This window comes from Gracilinanus agilis, chromosome 6 (assembly GCF_016433145.1).
Source record: "Gracilinanus agilis isolate LMUSP501 chromosome 6, AgileGrace, whole genome shotgun sequence".
Lineage (NCBI taxonomy): Eukaryota > Metazoa > Chordata > Mammalia > Didelphimorphia > Didelphidae > Gracilinanus > Gracilinanus agilis.
Genome location: NC_058135.1, coordinates 92928545 through 92945644, shown reverse-complemented (window position 1 = coordinate 92945644; position 17100 = coordinate 92928545).

Below are 17100 nucleotides of genomic sequence, written 5' to 3'. Positions count from 1 at the left end.
GAGAGAGAGAGAGAGAGAGAGAGAGAGAGAGAGAGAGAGAGAGAGAGAGAGAGAGAGAGAGAGAGAGAGAGAGAGAGAAAGTGCTTCTTTTGCTTTAATAGAGTAAAAATGTTCAATTCTGACCTTCATGGTAATAACTGACATTTATACAGTGGTATAAAGTTTACAAAGCACTTTACATACATTATCTCATTTGACAAAAAGGGCAAGAGTAATGCAGGGATAGTGTGCATCTTCCCTCTGTCTTTCTTCCATAACACAAGAGTATAAATATAGACTGCATTTTTCCCCAGATTCAACTGAATAAAATCTAAATGAGGTCTATAATCAGAATATTTCAACCTGATGGCAAACCTCACTGATATTATATATCTATATCTAAGTATATGTGCATATATAAGCATTAATATTTATCCCAGTTTAAAGCAATTTTTTGTGAAGTAGAAAAAAGGATGGTGAAGGAAGGAGAAAGAGAAATAGGAGAAAAGAGGGGGAAGAAAAGGAAGACAGGGAGATAGGAAAGAGGAAGGATAGAGGGAGAGAGATGAGAAGTGGAAATTGAGAAATAAAATATGCGTGTGTGTGCATGAGAAAGAGACAAGGGGGAGAAATTTCATTCAAAATGGTCCCATGTTAGGTATATATTCAGTTCAATATCTTCAGGCCAATTTGCACTAGAAGAAGTTGACCTTGACACTTGAAGCTGAACATCAAAGCCCTACTAAGAAAGACTAAGAAATCCAAGAAGTTAGGCACAGTGACTGGCCAGCTTTTCCCACACCTAATCATGCCTCTAGAACAAAACAGTGCAATTAAACAAAATGTTTTTACCCATAGAGCAAGTGCATCCTTACTTGAATTTCTGATCATCTACTGCCTTCTGAAGGAGTGAGAAAAATTGGACCAACCATTTATTATACTGTTATCCCTTAGCGTATTAGCTATGAGGATAAAATCCTCAATCTACTAAAGCAAATGTACTTAGAAAAGTCAGATTCCGTATGTTATTAGTTCATTGTTGAGATTTTAATATTAACCTGGCATACTGACTGATACTACTTGATAGTAAATTTCAAACAGAACTCTTTCCTGGGTAAGATTCAATTGCCATATCTCAAAGCATAGATGATATCCTGAATATATGATGTTCCCCAAAAGTTAGATCTCTTTCAAATAAAAAGAAATACATATGGACTGAATACCATTTAACTTTACATTCACTTGAATTCATGGGTTGGAGGTGGGGGCAGGTAATACTGAATGATAAATTTAGCTCATTTGTCTCAGCTTCCCATTCCATTCTAGCTGAGGATTTCTAAAATTAGAAGGAAGAAGAGAAGGAAAGAGAGAAGGAGGGGAGAGGGGAAGGAACAAACAAACAAAGGAAAGAAAGAAGGAACAAAGGAAGGAAGGAAGTAGGGAAAGAATGAAGGAAGATAAGTCAGACACTAGATAAGCACTTTACAAGTATCTCATTTGATCCTCATAACAACTCTAGGAGTTAGCTACTATTATTGTCCCCATTTTAAATTTGAGGAAACTAAGGCAAATAGTTAAATGACTTGCCCAAGATCATACCACTATTAAGTATCTGAGGCCACATTTGAACTCAGGTCTTCCTAACTCCAGAATCAGTCTAGCAGCCCAGATGAAAAATATTTATTTTTAAAGCAAAATATTTGGCACCTTTCCCTCTCCCCCACCATTTGTACAGAGGTATATGACTACAGATATGGAACATTATATGTGTGTGTGTATATATACACATGTACATATATATATATATATAGTCTGACTCAGTTCCTTCCTCTTTCTTCTCTTTTATTCTTTCATTTAAAAATGGCTCACTGAGTGGAACAGAAGAAGGGATGGATCCAGAAGTGAATATGACATAAAAACAAAAAATATTATTAATGTGGTGAAAGATTACCAAAAAAGGTAAAGAATTTAATCAGGACTAAAACAATTAGTAAAGAAATAGAAAAACATCTTTAGGATATGCCTTCCTCAAGCAAATAAACAGAAAAATATTATCCTCAAACATCTAAGCTTTAATGTAGGAAAGGATAACAAATGACCTTTGCACAGCTAGACCAAAGACTACAAAGATATGCCCCAGCAGCAACAGAATTAACTTCACAAACCCTGCCATTTTTTACCACTTCATTTATAGTAGGGACTCTTCTTTCTTTCTCAGCTCCCATAAGCATACTCTTGGCAGCTAGTAAGTAGGCAGCACTGATGCTGATCCCCTTTATGTACCAGATGCTACAATTCCTAAATTTCCCTGAAGTCCCTGTCATTTATCTCCAAGTTTAGACCATTGTTGTTGCCATCTGCCAATCTCCAAGTCACCCTATTTCTTCAATTAGTCCAGGCAGGACCTGCCTCAGAATCTTTTTCTCAGATTCAATCCCTGACTTCATCCTTGATAACTTCAATATTCATAATGATCCTCGTTCAAAGATCTTGGCTTCCCAGTTCATTACTGACTTGCAATTCCATTTTATCCTCAAATGCTCAAAGGGATGAAATACCTTTGAGTTCACCCAAAAGTAGTCTACCTCCAAGACCTAGAAATCTGAAATCTCTCTCATCATAATCTCCTACCTTTTCACTTCTACTGCCTCTCTCTTCTTAAAATGGTGTTACACCATTACTAAGACATCCAATCTTCCAAAATTTCATTTTTTTTCCAGTCTATAACCCCTACTTTGGCCTTATTTTTCTCCCTTCACTGTTGTGACCTATAGTTAACTACTTGAACAAGAAACTACTGTGAATGCTTGAACCCTCTGCCCCATTGTCTTTCCCCTCTTCATGCCTTATTAATTTTCAACCTTACATAACCTCCACCATCCATCTTCTCTGTCCTTACTCAAAAGCCACTCAATGTTGCTATAATAAGCCATGAAATGGTCCACGGGGTATCCCAAACCTTCTCTCTGCCAAAACTAAACTCTCTGTTTTTGTGTCTTTAATCTCATTTCCTATCTCTTTCAGGAACTGATCCCATCAATCATTCCATATCTCTTTCATCTTTGGTCTCTCTCTATTACTTGACTCTTTTCCCTGTTGCTTGAGGGTTTCCCTATCCTTAAATAACTTTCCTTTGACCTTGTCACTAACTTAAACTTATATCCTTTATCTCTTCTCCCTTTCAAAGTTAAACTCTTAGAAAGAGTATTTTATACTCACTGACCTTACTTCCTTATCACTTTTATATTCCTCTAGCCTCTGACCCTACCACACTACTGAACCTACTCTTAATTGCTAAATATGATTACCTTTTCTCATTCCTAATTCCCAAGTGGCCATCACACTCCCCAAATGTTCCCCCTTTTTGACTTCCATGACCCTGTTCTCACCAGCTCTCTTCATCTATATAATAGCTCTTCTCTTAGATTCTTCTCATGACTCATTGTCCTTCTCCCACTGTCTAAGCATGTGTGTTTCCCAAATTTTGGTCCTGGGTAATCTTCTCCTTTCTTTTCACTCCTACCCTAATTGATTTACCTACTACCATCAGCCACAGGTTCTAACCTAAATTCCAGTATCATATCTCCATCTACCTATTGGAAATCTTTGCCAATCTCTCAAATTCAGCATATCCAAAACTGGTTCTAAACATATTTTCCTTCAAACTTCCCTATTTCTGGTCAATTATCCAAGCTCAAAAACCCAGGGTAATTGATCTGGAGAAGAAAATGGCAAATCACTCCAGCTCTTTGCCAAAGAAACCCTAAACAAAGAGCTAGACATGATTGAAATAGCTGAACGACAACAACAAAAATTAGCCAGCTCATGATATATTTATTAAGGAGCAGCTAGGTGGCTCAGTGGATCGAAAGTTAGATCTAGAGATGGGAGGTCCTCAATTCAAATCTGACCTCAGATACTTCCTAGCTGGGTGACCCTGGGCAAGTCACTTAACCCCAATTGCCCAGCCCTTAGCATTCCTCTGCCTTGGAACTAACACTTAGTATTGATTCCAAGATAGAAGGTAAGGGTTTAAAAAAAAAAAACAAAAAAAAACAGGATCATCTTTGTTACTTCCTACTTCCTCAACCCACACCCACCCCAATCAGTTACCAATTATTATTAATTCAATCATTTGTCAATAGTCGATTATCAGTTCAATCTCCAAAAAAATCTATCCTCCCTCTTTCCTTCTCTCAACACATAGCCATCATTCTAATATAAACCCTCATTGTTTAGTGGGGCAATTTTATTAACCTCCTAACCACTCAATTCTAAGTTCTCTCCCCTCTCTATTTTATCTTTCATACAATTAACAAATAATCTCCCTAAGAATGGTATGCTGGAGCCAGCTCTAAGTGGATTGCTAGAGCCCATTGTTAAATTTTCAGTGTGAACATTTATTTATTCTTTGGGAAAACCTCAGAAATCAATCACTAAAATTAAAAGATTTGATTTATTGTTTTTTGACCATCTAGGCTTAAAGAGTATTACTGTGGAATAAACTTAAAAGTTACTTTACTTTAAGTACTTTAAGAACCAGGAGAACATTATACACAGAGAGGGATACACTGGGGCACAATTGAATGTAATAGACTTCTGTACTAGCAGCAATGCAATGATCCAGGACAATTCTGAGGGATTTATGAGAAAGAAAGGTATCCACATTTAGAGGAAGGACTGTGGGAGAGAAACAGAGAAGAAAAACAACTGCTTGATCATATGGTTCAATGGGGATATGATTGGGAATGTAGACTCTAAATGATCACCCTAGTGCAAATATTAATAATATAGAAATAGGTCTTGATCAATGACACATGTAAAACCCAGTGGAATTGTGTGTCGACTACGGGATGGGGGTGAGAGGAGGGGAGAGAAAGAACATGAATTATGTAACTGTGAAAAAAATTCTAAATTAATTAATTAATTTAATTTTTTTTTAAAGTTACTTTAACTTAGTTACTTTAAGGCCCAGGCAATGAAGTTATCATCAAATTGGGCCCAGTGACTATAGGATAATGATAATAATAATAACTGAATCTTGTAAAGCACTTTAAGATTTACAAAATGTTTTACATCCATTATTTCATTTGAGCCCCACAAAACCCTTGTCCCTAAGGCATGTCTTGACAACCTCACTCCTCTGCTCAAAAAACTTTGAGGGGTTCCCTTTTTCTTATAGGATAAAAACAAATTCCTTAGGCCAGCATTGGAGGTCCCATGTAGTCTTTCTCCAATTATTTTCTCAAACTTATTTCCTGCTACTTCTCCTCCAGCACTCATCCTTCCAGTCAAACTGAACACTCTCTCCTGCCTTGGTGCCAAACCTATGATGCAAGTTTACTCCCTCCTTATCTTAGTATAACCTAGCATGGTACCTGGTATATAGTAGGTGCTTAATAAATGTCTTTTAATTAAATGATTTATCCTCACTTCTCAGGAGCCTATTCTTCTTTCAATTTCAACTCAGCTGCCACTAGAATTAGCCTTCTCTCATTGTCCCCTGAAAATGTTCTCTCCCTCTTTAAATTTTCCTAGAGTACGTATTCTGGATCTCTTCCCTGCTCCTGTATTATCCTTGTTTATATGGTATATATTTTACATTTCCTTGTTTTACATATGTCTATATATTTCAGAGGGCAGCAGGTGATGCAGCAGACAGAATGCTGGGGTTGGAGTTAGGAGAAGTCATCTTTGTCAGTTCAAACATGGTCTCAGATACTTAGCTATGTGACCCTTGGCAAGTCACTCCCATTTGCCTTAGTTTTCTCATCTGTAAAATGAATTAGAGAAGGAAATGGCAAACAACTCCAGTTTCTCTGCCAAGAAAACCCCAGATGGGGCCACAAAGAGTTAGACATTCTTGGAAAACAATACAAAATATATTTCAGAGAATTCTCGGGAGAACATAAGCCTCTTGAGGGCAGGGATGTGTCATTTTTTCATCTTTGTTTTTCCAGCAACTAGCACAGTGCTGTGCACATATAGGAAAAATAGAAAGGAGAGAGGGAGGAAGAGAGAGAAGAGAATTTAAGTTTCAGGCACCTGGAGGGAGCAAAGAAAGACTGCAAGGGATCTCCTCTCCAACTTCTGGGATATGAAAAAAGGAAGTGGAATAAATGATCTTTGCAATGAGATTCCTCTATCTAAAGGACTCAAACAAGCAATTAGTTGGGGTCCACAAAGGAGTCTGGGGCAGAAGGGGAGCAGCCACCAGCAGAGAGAGACAACAGGTAAGGACTCCCCTAATGAGCAGCAGGAGAGGCTCTTCCTATTCTTTCTACAGCTGCTGGAGAGATTAATGAGAGCTATTGTCTGAGTTCCTAAGGGCAGAATAGGCCACATTTAGATTTATACAAGCCTATCATCAAAATTCATTCATTGGCTTCAGCTGTTGCATTTTGGGATTTTTGTTTGTTTGTTTGTTTTTTAAGAGACACTAAATACCAATTAAATAATTCACTGACAATTTTAAACCAAGAAAATAACATCAGCAATTGAGACGAGGGAAACTATTACCTGAATTGCCAGTTTTAATGAACCTAATAAGTAAATAGTCATGGCCTAATCTTTACAGGCAGTTAAACCATGCAGGGCTTGATAAATATCCCTGTGTGACCAACTTGCCTTAAAACAAAAATAAAGGACACTACCCAGGAAACAAGACAGCTGCAAAAATTAACATGAGCTCCCAGAGGAGCTGGGAGAGTTCCTGAGACCAGAGAAGCTAGCTAGCCCCTGGCAAGAGAACTACTCAGCACTAGAAAGGGATGAAAACTGAGAGTGTCAATTCGTTTTGGACTCATTCGAAGTATTCCACTCTTCATTCTAAGACTAGGAACAGAGCCTAATCTGGAGCACTGAAAGATGGCGGAACATTTGCTCGTCAATTCTTCCTCTACAGCATCTTGGCCATTTGGCCCCTTCTCTTAATTCAAAGCCACTAGCCCAGATCAGGCCCTCATTATCTCTTACTCAGAGTCTAATGGTGATCTCCTAACTTAGCTCATTGCACCCTGTCTCTCTCCTCTCCAATCCAATCTTGCCACAGCTGTGGAAATGATTTTCCTGTAACAGACAGACCTGACCAAGTCATCCCTACTCCTGGCAACTTTAATAACTGTCCTGGCAGTGACTCTCTATTATCTCTCAGATCAAATATAAAACTCCCTCTTCAGGGCATTTAAAACCCTTTGCAATAACTAGCTCCAACCTATTTTCCCCACCTTTTTTTGTATATGACTATAACTGGCCTTCCTGCTGTTTCTCACATATGCCATTCTATTTCCCATCTTCATGAGACTGCCAAGGTTATCCTTCATGGCTGGCATGTGCTCTCCCTCCTCTTCCCCATATCTTAAACTACCTCAGGCCATGCCTTCTGCATTCCCATCCATCTTCTTGAAACATCAGTTCAAGAGCCACTATCTACATGAAGGCTTTCCTGATTCCACAAGTCAATAGTTGCTTCTGCCCCTAAAAAATTAACTTGTATTTATTTTATATCAATCTTCTGTATAACTTACATGCACATCTGACCTCAGACACTTACTAGCTGTGTGATCTTGGGCAAATCCCTTCACCCTGTTAGCCTCGGTTTCCTCATCTGTAAAATGAACTGGAGAAGGAAATGGCAAACCACTCCATTGTCTTTGCCAAGAAAACTTCAAATAGGGTCACAAAGAGTCAGATATGACTGAAAACAACTAAACAACAACAACCAAAATGGAAACTTCTTGAAGGTAGGATTTATTTAATTTTTTCTTTGTATCCCCAATGTCTAGCACAATTTCTGATATTTAGTGAGTGCTTACTTAACAAATGTTTATTGATTATTAATCTTTTGTTGAGTTCTTTGATATTTGTAATAGTTTTGAACTATTTAAGTGTTGAAATACATAATAACACAGGGAATTCAGTGCTGTACCTGGGTCATAAGGCCCTGAGTTTAAATCTTGCAACAGACACTTATTGGGAATATGACCCTGGGAAAATCATTTAAGTTGTAAGAGAGACAGACAGAGACAGAGAAATAGAGAAAGAGAGAGCATTTGTAAAGTGCTGTGAAACCCATGAAGCTGCATCATCTAGACCAAATCCATTCTGTTTACAAACGGGGAAACTAAGATCCAGAAAAGTGGTAACTTGCCTAAGGTCACCCAGTTAATAAGTGATGGAGTCAGGAACTGAACTATGATTTAATGTTTTTTTTTTCCTATTGCACCCCACTAAGATAAAGTGGGATATTTGGTGGGTAGAGCTTTAGGTCTCACAATTTGGTAGCTTTGTTTTTCAAACCATTCTGAAAGCCTGAGTCTAAAAGGGTTACTCCTGAGCCAACGATATGCTAAGTATATTTTCCATCATGCAACTTAAATGGCACAAACTGGGAAGAGTTCACCATGAAGCAACAAGTCTGGTACAGCAATGATTAAAAAAAGAGTCAGCCATGCCCAGCCTGCCCAGCAGCAGTTGAGAGAAGACATGCTCATCATAGGAAAATATCTGCAGAGGGTAAACAATACTGAGAGTCCTTACTTGGCTAAGGATAAAGAATAAATTGAGGTGAAATTAAGGACAAAGAAATTACCTTAATGTCTCCAATAAGGAGAGCTGCCAGATTGTGAAATGGACTCCCAAGGGAGATCATGAGACATCATCTCAGGAGACATTTAAAGGTCAGGCTTCATAAAGCACTAAATGAGCTTTTTTTTTTTTCCCAATCTTTTTGAACTATGAAAACCCCAATTCAGAGAAAAAGAATTAAGTGAAGCCCTTGGAGAAAGGAGGCAGACAGAAATGTTCCCCAGAGTTGTGTGTGATGGGGAGTAATAAAGGAAGCTAGGGCCCAAGGGACAGAGAAGAAAAGTGAAGAAAATGGGCAAACAGAGAAAATGATCAAGAACATTGTCCTATATGGACTTCCAAAAGGGGAGGGGGCGGGAGGGGGGGAGAGGGAGGAAATAACCCAAAAAAACCTCTGGTCTTACAAAATTGTAAACAAATCATCCCACTTGTTTTTTTAAGAGTAGAGGAGTGGGGAAAAAAACTGCTTGAACACATGGGCTGATGGGGATTATTATTGGGGATGAAGACATTAAACGATAACTCTAGTCCAACTATCAATAATATGGAATTAGGTCTTAATCAATGATACATGTAAAACCCAGTGGAATTGTGCATCAGCTAAGGAGGATTAGGGGGGTTTGGGGAGAGGGAAAGAACATGAAACATAAGTATTTCAAAATAAAAATAATAAATAAATAAATGATTTTTTTTTAAGAAGTAGAGGAGTGGAATTTATAGCAGAGCCTGAGAGTTAATTTCTCCTTCTTCCTCTTTTCTTTAGCTAATCACAAAATAGTTGCTAGAATTCTCTGACCTTCCTTTATCGCTTTTGTCCAACAATCTGGACAGAGAGTGGCAACCAGATTCTTGAATCCCTTGAGGGCTTACTAGATGAGGGTAACCTGAAAATGCTACTGTAGGCAGCTACTATCTTGTTCCTCAAGGGAATTGGTTGGATGACCTAATTAATATTTCCTACCTTTAATTCCAAGCGGATGAAGGAAATGTCATGGTTAGGTGCACAATATTCTTTTAAAGTGATGAAATCCAGTGCAAGCCAATTGTAGTTTAAGAGCTAGGTAAATTATATGAATTGACAACCCTCTATAGATGTGAGTGTTATACACATATTTATGTACATAGCAGTCCATTCAGATCCAAAGAAGATAGAGCTTATATTCACTTAGAATTTACCTAAAGTGTATTGCTATTAGAAAGAAAGAGTACCAAAGAATATGCCAGTCTGTGGCCCCAAAAGGGGCACCCAGGACCCTTTTGCCTTGGTCAGTGCAGGTTATACAGAGCACTTGAAATCTGTCTAGGAGGAGGCCAATTTTTGCAGGCATGCAGCTGGACCTAAGTGGCTCTTGAGTGTGGGGAGCTTATATCCCATTATAGCCAAGAGAATAAACTCAATCTTTCCGCTTCCACTTCAACATCTCTTGCATCCAACCTATTCTCTCTACTTGCACAGTAGACTCAGTCCCTTATCATATCTCACCTAGATCTTTGCTATAGTCTCCCTGCCTAGGTCTCTCACAACTTCAGCTCATCCTATATTCCACTCCCAAAGCAATTTTCTTTTGACTCAGATCTGGTCATATGGCTATACCTGACTTGGTCAACTCAGTGACTTCCTACTCCCTCTAGGATAAAATATTAAATCTTGCCCCAACCTATCTTTCCAGCCTCAGTGGACATTACTCTCCCTCCTGCATTCTGCAGTCCAGACAAATTGCCTTGTCTCTGTTCCTTAAACGCAGCACACTATCTCCAAGTCTTTGCACTGGCTATTCTGCAAGCTAGGAATGTGCATCCTTCTTACTGTCATCTCAGAATGTCTCTCCTTTTCTTCCTTTACGGTGCCACTCAAACCACAATCTTCTGTGCAAATGAAGCCTTTCCTGGCTTCCCCAACTGCTAGTGGCCTCCCTTGCAAACTACCTCATGTTTAGCTATTTTTTTAAGAATTTTTATTTCTATTCACTTTACATTTCTTTTTTTATTTAAATATTTTATTTTTTTTAGAAAAATTTTCCATGGTTACATGATTCATGTTTTTACTTTCCCCTTTACCCCCTCTTCAACTCCCCCATATCCAACGCACATTTCCACTGGTTTTAGCATGTGTCATCAATGTAATAAGGGAATTAAGCAAGTAGGATAATAAGGGAATAGTCAAGTGGTAATAAGGGAATAAAGGCAGGTAATAAACTGAGGTGGTAAGGGACTAAAGGCAGGTAAGGAGATTAAAGTAGTTATAATAGGAATTAAGGCAGGTAAGGTTGTAATAGGGGACAAGGCACTGTGGATAGGGGTTTGTGAATCCCTAAGGCAGTAAAGTGGATAAGGAGGGTACAATGGTGGAGCAAAGGGAGAGGATGAGGTATTTGGGGCAGGCAGCTGCAGCAGGGAGACACAAACTGGGTACACAGGTTTGAGATAGAAACACTGAAGGGAAACAGACTGAGCCCTCCAGGCAGGAAGGGCACTTCTACAGACAAAGGTTAGGGCCAGCCAGAAATGGCTTGAAACTGACTAGAGGGCTTTCTAGTCAGTTTCTCAGGTTCACAAAGGAAGAGTCCAGAGGAAGTATAGGGATTACCACTTCCTCTCAAAATGGACGCCTCTAAATCCCTCAGGACCCAGAGAGGATATTGTTCCTTTCTCCCCTTTTCCCTCTCTTATCAATCAACTAATGAATTAGCCAAAGGTTTGATTAAGTGACAAACAGGGTTTATTGAGTTTCAGGGTTGATTGTAAAGGACAGAGGGATACAAGGTAACTCTAACAGCCGCCTAGGGAAAGGTTCAGTTGGGGAAGGAGACAGGAATGTGAGACTGAGAAAGGACCTGCCTAACTTAGCCCGGAGAGGTTTTGTTGCCTAAAAGGGGTAGGAAAATTGGATACAATGATTCAAGAGATAATTTATATCAAGGGAAGCCCTACTTGACTACAGGGAAACTAAATCTACAAAGTTTGAAAGCTACCACCCAGATCCACCCTCCTTTCAAAAACCCACAGAAATTTAGGAAGGGAAAATGATAATTGGGAAAGGGAAGGTCTGGGAAATCCAAAGGAAATAGCTAAGCTAACAAATCTTAAGAGAAAAGCTACAGAATATAGGCCAGGTTTCAGTCCAAAGATAGAGCTCAGTTGACCCTCCTACTCTCATCGAGTCTCCAGGATCAACTGCCACTAGTCAGACAGAGAAACCAGATGGGAAATATAGCGGCACCCTTTCCCCATGCTTGACAACTCTTGGGAGTTCTGGACTCACTCATTGCAGGTAAAGAAAAAGGGAGAGATGAGGGAATGGTGTTCTGTATGTGAGCTCAGTCCTGGCTCAGCACCTCTTGAGTCATCAATTCTTGCAACTCCATAACCAATTAGAAAACTTTTCATAATCACATCTTTCTGTCCCAATATCCCACATTTAAAAGTCCTACGTGTTGTATTGGAAACAGACAAGTCTACACATTCTATCAGAAGCCCACCAGTAATGGAAAATGTGAGTATGCTCTAAGGATTGCATCCTCATTGGCCAGTCCTGCCATTTTACATGTAGGAAGTGCTTTGCAAACTTTCAGATGCTGTGCAGGTGTCAATTATTATTATGTACATAAAGCACACTTTGTAAACTTTAAAGCACAAAATAAATGGAAATTCCTATTTCAAAGTCACACAGCAAGTCAATGAAAGAGTTATTATATTTTGGTTTTTTCAAGTCTCCACTCTCACATTATAAGACTATAATAACTGCCTTTCCCTATATCATCTCCAACCAAAATAATTTTATGCCAGGGCTAAAAACAAATAAAATTGGGGGAAAATGAACACAGTAGACAGCTGGTGAAATAAAGAAATCCAAAGGTGAGAGACTGCTTATTTCATCTCCTCCCACATGATGTATTTGAGGCTAGATACTTGGGAGTCTTTTTTTAACAGCAAAACTGTCATTTAATCACTATTTTTCCCTCCATGGCCCCATTTAACAGAAAAAAAAACAACATTAATTAACTTTTTGGAGGTGATCTAGAATTCGCAGTTTCTAGAGCATAAAATCAAATGAGAGAAATTCCTGCAAATTCTGCAAGCCCTCAGGGCTGTCCCCCATGCTTGGAATGCTCTCCTCATTCCACCTCTTGGCTTCCTTCAAAACCCAAATAAATCCTCACTGTCTACAGAAAGTTTTTCCCAATTTCCCTTAACTCTAGTAGTTACCCCCTGTTGATTATGTCTAATTTATCCCATGCATTACTTATTAGGACATAGTTTGGGGCATGTTGTCTCCCCCATTAGAATGTTAGCTCCTCAAGGACAAAAAACTATCTTTTGTCTTTTCTTTGTATCCCCAGCACCTAGCACAGTGCCTGGAATATAACAGATATTTAATAAATATATTTATTGATTTACTGGCATTAGGCACAGTTATATGTTTAAGCTTAAGATGTTTTCTTGACTGACCAGGGATAGTCTAATGATGCACTTAAACATCTGGGATACTGAGTGCAGCACTTGTAAGATGTAGTGGACACCATGTCTGCATTCTGGACTTCTACACTAGCTTTTTTAATAATTAATTAATAATTAACTTAATTAATTTCTTAATAATTAATACTTAACTTCTAAAGTAGATAACTGCTAGAACAGAGAGATTTCAAATGAATGTTGCAAAACTAAAAACAACAAGCTTGGCTTCAAAGATAAGTTGGGAGAAAGGATATCTCCTCCTCCTCTTGCAGATCAGGGAGGGGATAACCATGGGTATGGAACATTGCATAGATCGTCAGATCTATTTTGATGCATTGATCAGTTTTGTTAGGGAATTTTCTCTTCCTCTTTTCCTTAAAAAAAATTGGTTACATGAGGCTGGCTCACTAGGAGGGAAGGATATATGGCAAATTTTTGATTATGTAAAACAAAAGATGTCAATTAAATTTTTTTTAATTTCTAGAGTTACACTTAATAAGTGCCTCACTATATAATTATTCCTCTATTAACTAAACCAGTCACTCTATTAACATTCTACTCTGATGTCTCACTGAGGCATGGAGATGACCCTAGGTTCCCAAAAGCTATGCCAGTGGAAAAGAAGCTACAAGCTAGGACAGGTCTGACAAGCTGGAAAGACTTCAAATCTATACCTGGCGAAAGTCTACATTTCTGACATCCAACTACTAGTTTAGCTCAAGTCATAAAGTGTCAATAGCAGAAACAACCAAGTACTTTATTTCTCTGGCCATAGCAAGTCATTAAATTGTCTAACAAAATGCAAAGGGATTATAATCGTGTCAGGGTTGTGAAATCACAAATTCTTAAAAGTATTCAGAAGTTAAGTACTTGGGGCAGCTTGATGGCTCAGTAGATAGAGAGCCAGGCCTGGAGGTGGGAGATCCTGAGTTCAAAAATGGTAGACACTTCCTAGCTATATGATCCTGGGCAAGTCATTTAACCCCTATTGCCTATCCTTCACCACTTCTCTTCCTTGGAACATAGTATCAATTTGAAGATAGAATGCAAGAGTTTTTAAAAAAATAAGTACTCAAAAATGACAATGATAATGATTATATAACAATAATAATAAAATGGTAATAAAGACTGCTTAGTAATACCAGATCTCAAACTATACTACAAAGAAGTAATTCTGCTTTTTCGCCAAACAAATTGGAAATGGATAAAACAGAGAGAATGATCAAAGGAGCTTTCAAGGTATACAATATATAAAAACAAATGGACCTGCTAGCCTTGTATTATTACATCAACACAAAAACCCCAGTCACTGGGAATAGAATTATTTAAGGGGGAAAAGTATTGGGAAAATTAGAAAGCCATATGGAAGAAATTAGATTTAGTTCAGCATCTCACAAGATAAGCTCCATATGGATATGTGACTAGATATAAAAAATCATTTCATAAACAAATTAGAGAAATAAAGCGGGGAAAGTTCCTTTAGATATATGGAGTAGAGAAGAGTTTATGACTAAACAAGGGATAGAGAAAGTGATACTGGATAAGATGAACAACTATGATTAAATAAAAATAAAAGTTTTTATATAAAAAGGTATAAAAATGGGTTATAGCAGCTCTTTTGATGGCAAAAAATGGAAACTAAGAATGCCCATCAATTCTGGAATAACTGAAGAAAAGCAAAAGAATTCTATTTTGCTGTAAAATTAAGAAAAAAAAAAGATTTCAAAGAAACAGACAAATTTATATGAACTGATGCAGAATGAAGTAAGCAGAGCCAAAAGAATAATTTATATTGCAATATCAATATTATAAAAATAAACCATTTTCAAACACGTAAGAACTTTGACCAACTAAAGGACAAACCATGATTCCAGAAGACTGACAAAGAAGAAAGTCATCCACCTCATGGCTGATAATGATTTGAAAGACAGGAGAAGAAATTAATTTTTGGACAGGAGCAATATGGGATTATACTTTCCTTTACCATCCTTATATAATACAGTGGTTCTGAGTTTAGGGAGGTAGGAACAAGTGAATCCTTGACCATTTTAAAATTTAAAACAAAAGCAGTACAAGTGAAAAAGCGAGAGAAAGAAACAGAGAGACAGATATTCAGGGAGACAGAAACAGAGACAGAGACAGAAAGAGAAGAGCTATTTTGTTGAGGAGAAATTTTTGTGTTTCTCCAGCATCTAGTTCAGTGCCTGGTACATAGTAAGAACCTAATAAATACTCATTGAATTTCATTGGACTTGACTAAATTTAATAAAATCTGAAATAACTGAATTTCAAATGGAAAAATAACAATACAAAACCAAAAAGAAAAAACCAAAAGAAAAAAAATACTACCTTGGTTTCCTCTGATCTACATCAAAACCAGGAATGATGACAAACATTTCTTAATGCCAACTCTTTGCCTGAAAAATAAGTGAGCCTACGGAATCTATATCCTGCCCAACCAGATCTTCAAAAGCTACAAGTTTTGACAACCTGGGTGAAAAGTCAAAGAGTGTAGATCAACTGCTAAGACCAGGTAACAGCTATGAATTGAGCATGGGCATGTGAGTCCCCTGTAGGTGGCACAGATAAATCAATGGTGAGACAATGAGAAGTGAATACAAATGGAGCATGATAAATATAAAACTAAAATCCTTCCCATCCCCAGCCTCTTATTTGTCCTATACTGCCAGTTCTTTCACATCCAGGCACATAAAACTAAAAGTCATAAAGACATAAAAGTCAGGTATTATAACAAAGGATGGAGTCCCCAGTAGGTAAGTTGGAAATAAGTAAGAGGAAGTAATCACCCTAATGCAAATATTAATAATATGGAATTAGGTCTTGATCAATGACACATGTAAAACCCAGTGGAATTGTTCATTGGCCAAGGGAAGGGGTGGGAGGAATTAGAAGGAGGAAGGGAGGGAAAGAACATGAATCATGTAACCATGGGAAAATATTCTAAATCAATTAATTAAATAAATCTTTTTTTAAAAAAAAAGAAATAGGTAAAAGGATCTTCTGAAGCCTAAATTGTTGAGTTTTCATGAGCTTACAATCTAAGCCAATCACTTCTCAGTTGGTCTCAATGTTACCCTACAAAATAAGTATCAAATAATGAAAAAATCAAAATAGCTGACATTTATATCATGCTTGAAAATTTGCAAAGCATTATTTCATTTAAACAAAAGGATCTCTACAAATCTGAGATTTATCTGCATGAAAGGTGTATGTATTTCATTTGATTAATCTCAAGCCATTCTCAAAATAAAAATGATGACACAAGTTCACATGAATTCAAGATGTTTTTTCTCCTCTTCAAAACCTATCTGATCTTGATCTATTAAATCTTTAGGATTAAGACAATAACTATTTTGCATATAAAAGTATGTGACATTGCCCAGACTTTGAGTTTTGCAAAATGGTTTGTATTATGTTATTCAAGCCTCACAATACTCCTTTGGGATGAAGGACCATACATATTTTTCTGCATTTTAGTAGATGAGGAAATTGATCATCAGAGAAGTTAATAATCCTATGTACACAGAATAATTATTAGAGGCAGAATTTTAGGACTCCAAAGTTCAGTACTCTGTCCATTATATAATATGGCCTTCCCTCTCAATTCTCCCTCTCAATATATGGTAAGTGTATTACATACTCATTATACTGAAGAGACTGAAGCTGTACCTAATTAAGTCAGTGATGTTTCCCTTTGTTCCTTTCTTTTCTGTGTAGTTTACATTTCCCCAACTATAGAGATGGCCCAGTGTCTATATCCATGGAGCTAACTATCTTAACCAAGGTGATAGACTATACAATCAAAAGGATAGTATTGGCAGAATATTAAAAATTTTAATTTTAGTTTTATTTTAATTAATTTAAAATTTTTAATTTATTTTATTTTATGTAATTATTTTAATTTGATTAATAATCAATTAATAATTCTAATTCTATTTCAGAAAAAAGGTGAAATGGATGAAATTTTGATTTAAGTCAAATAGTCTCAATTTTTTAAAAATATAGGATTGAGGCAGCTAGGTGGCTCAGTGGATTGAGAGTGAGACCTAGAGAGATGGG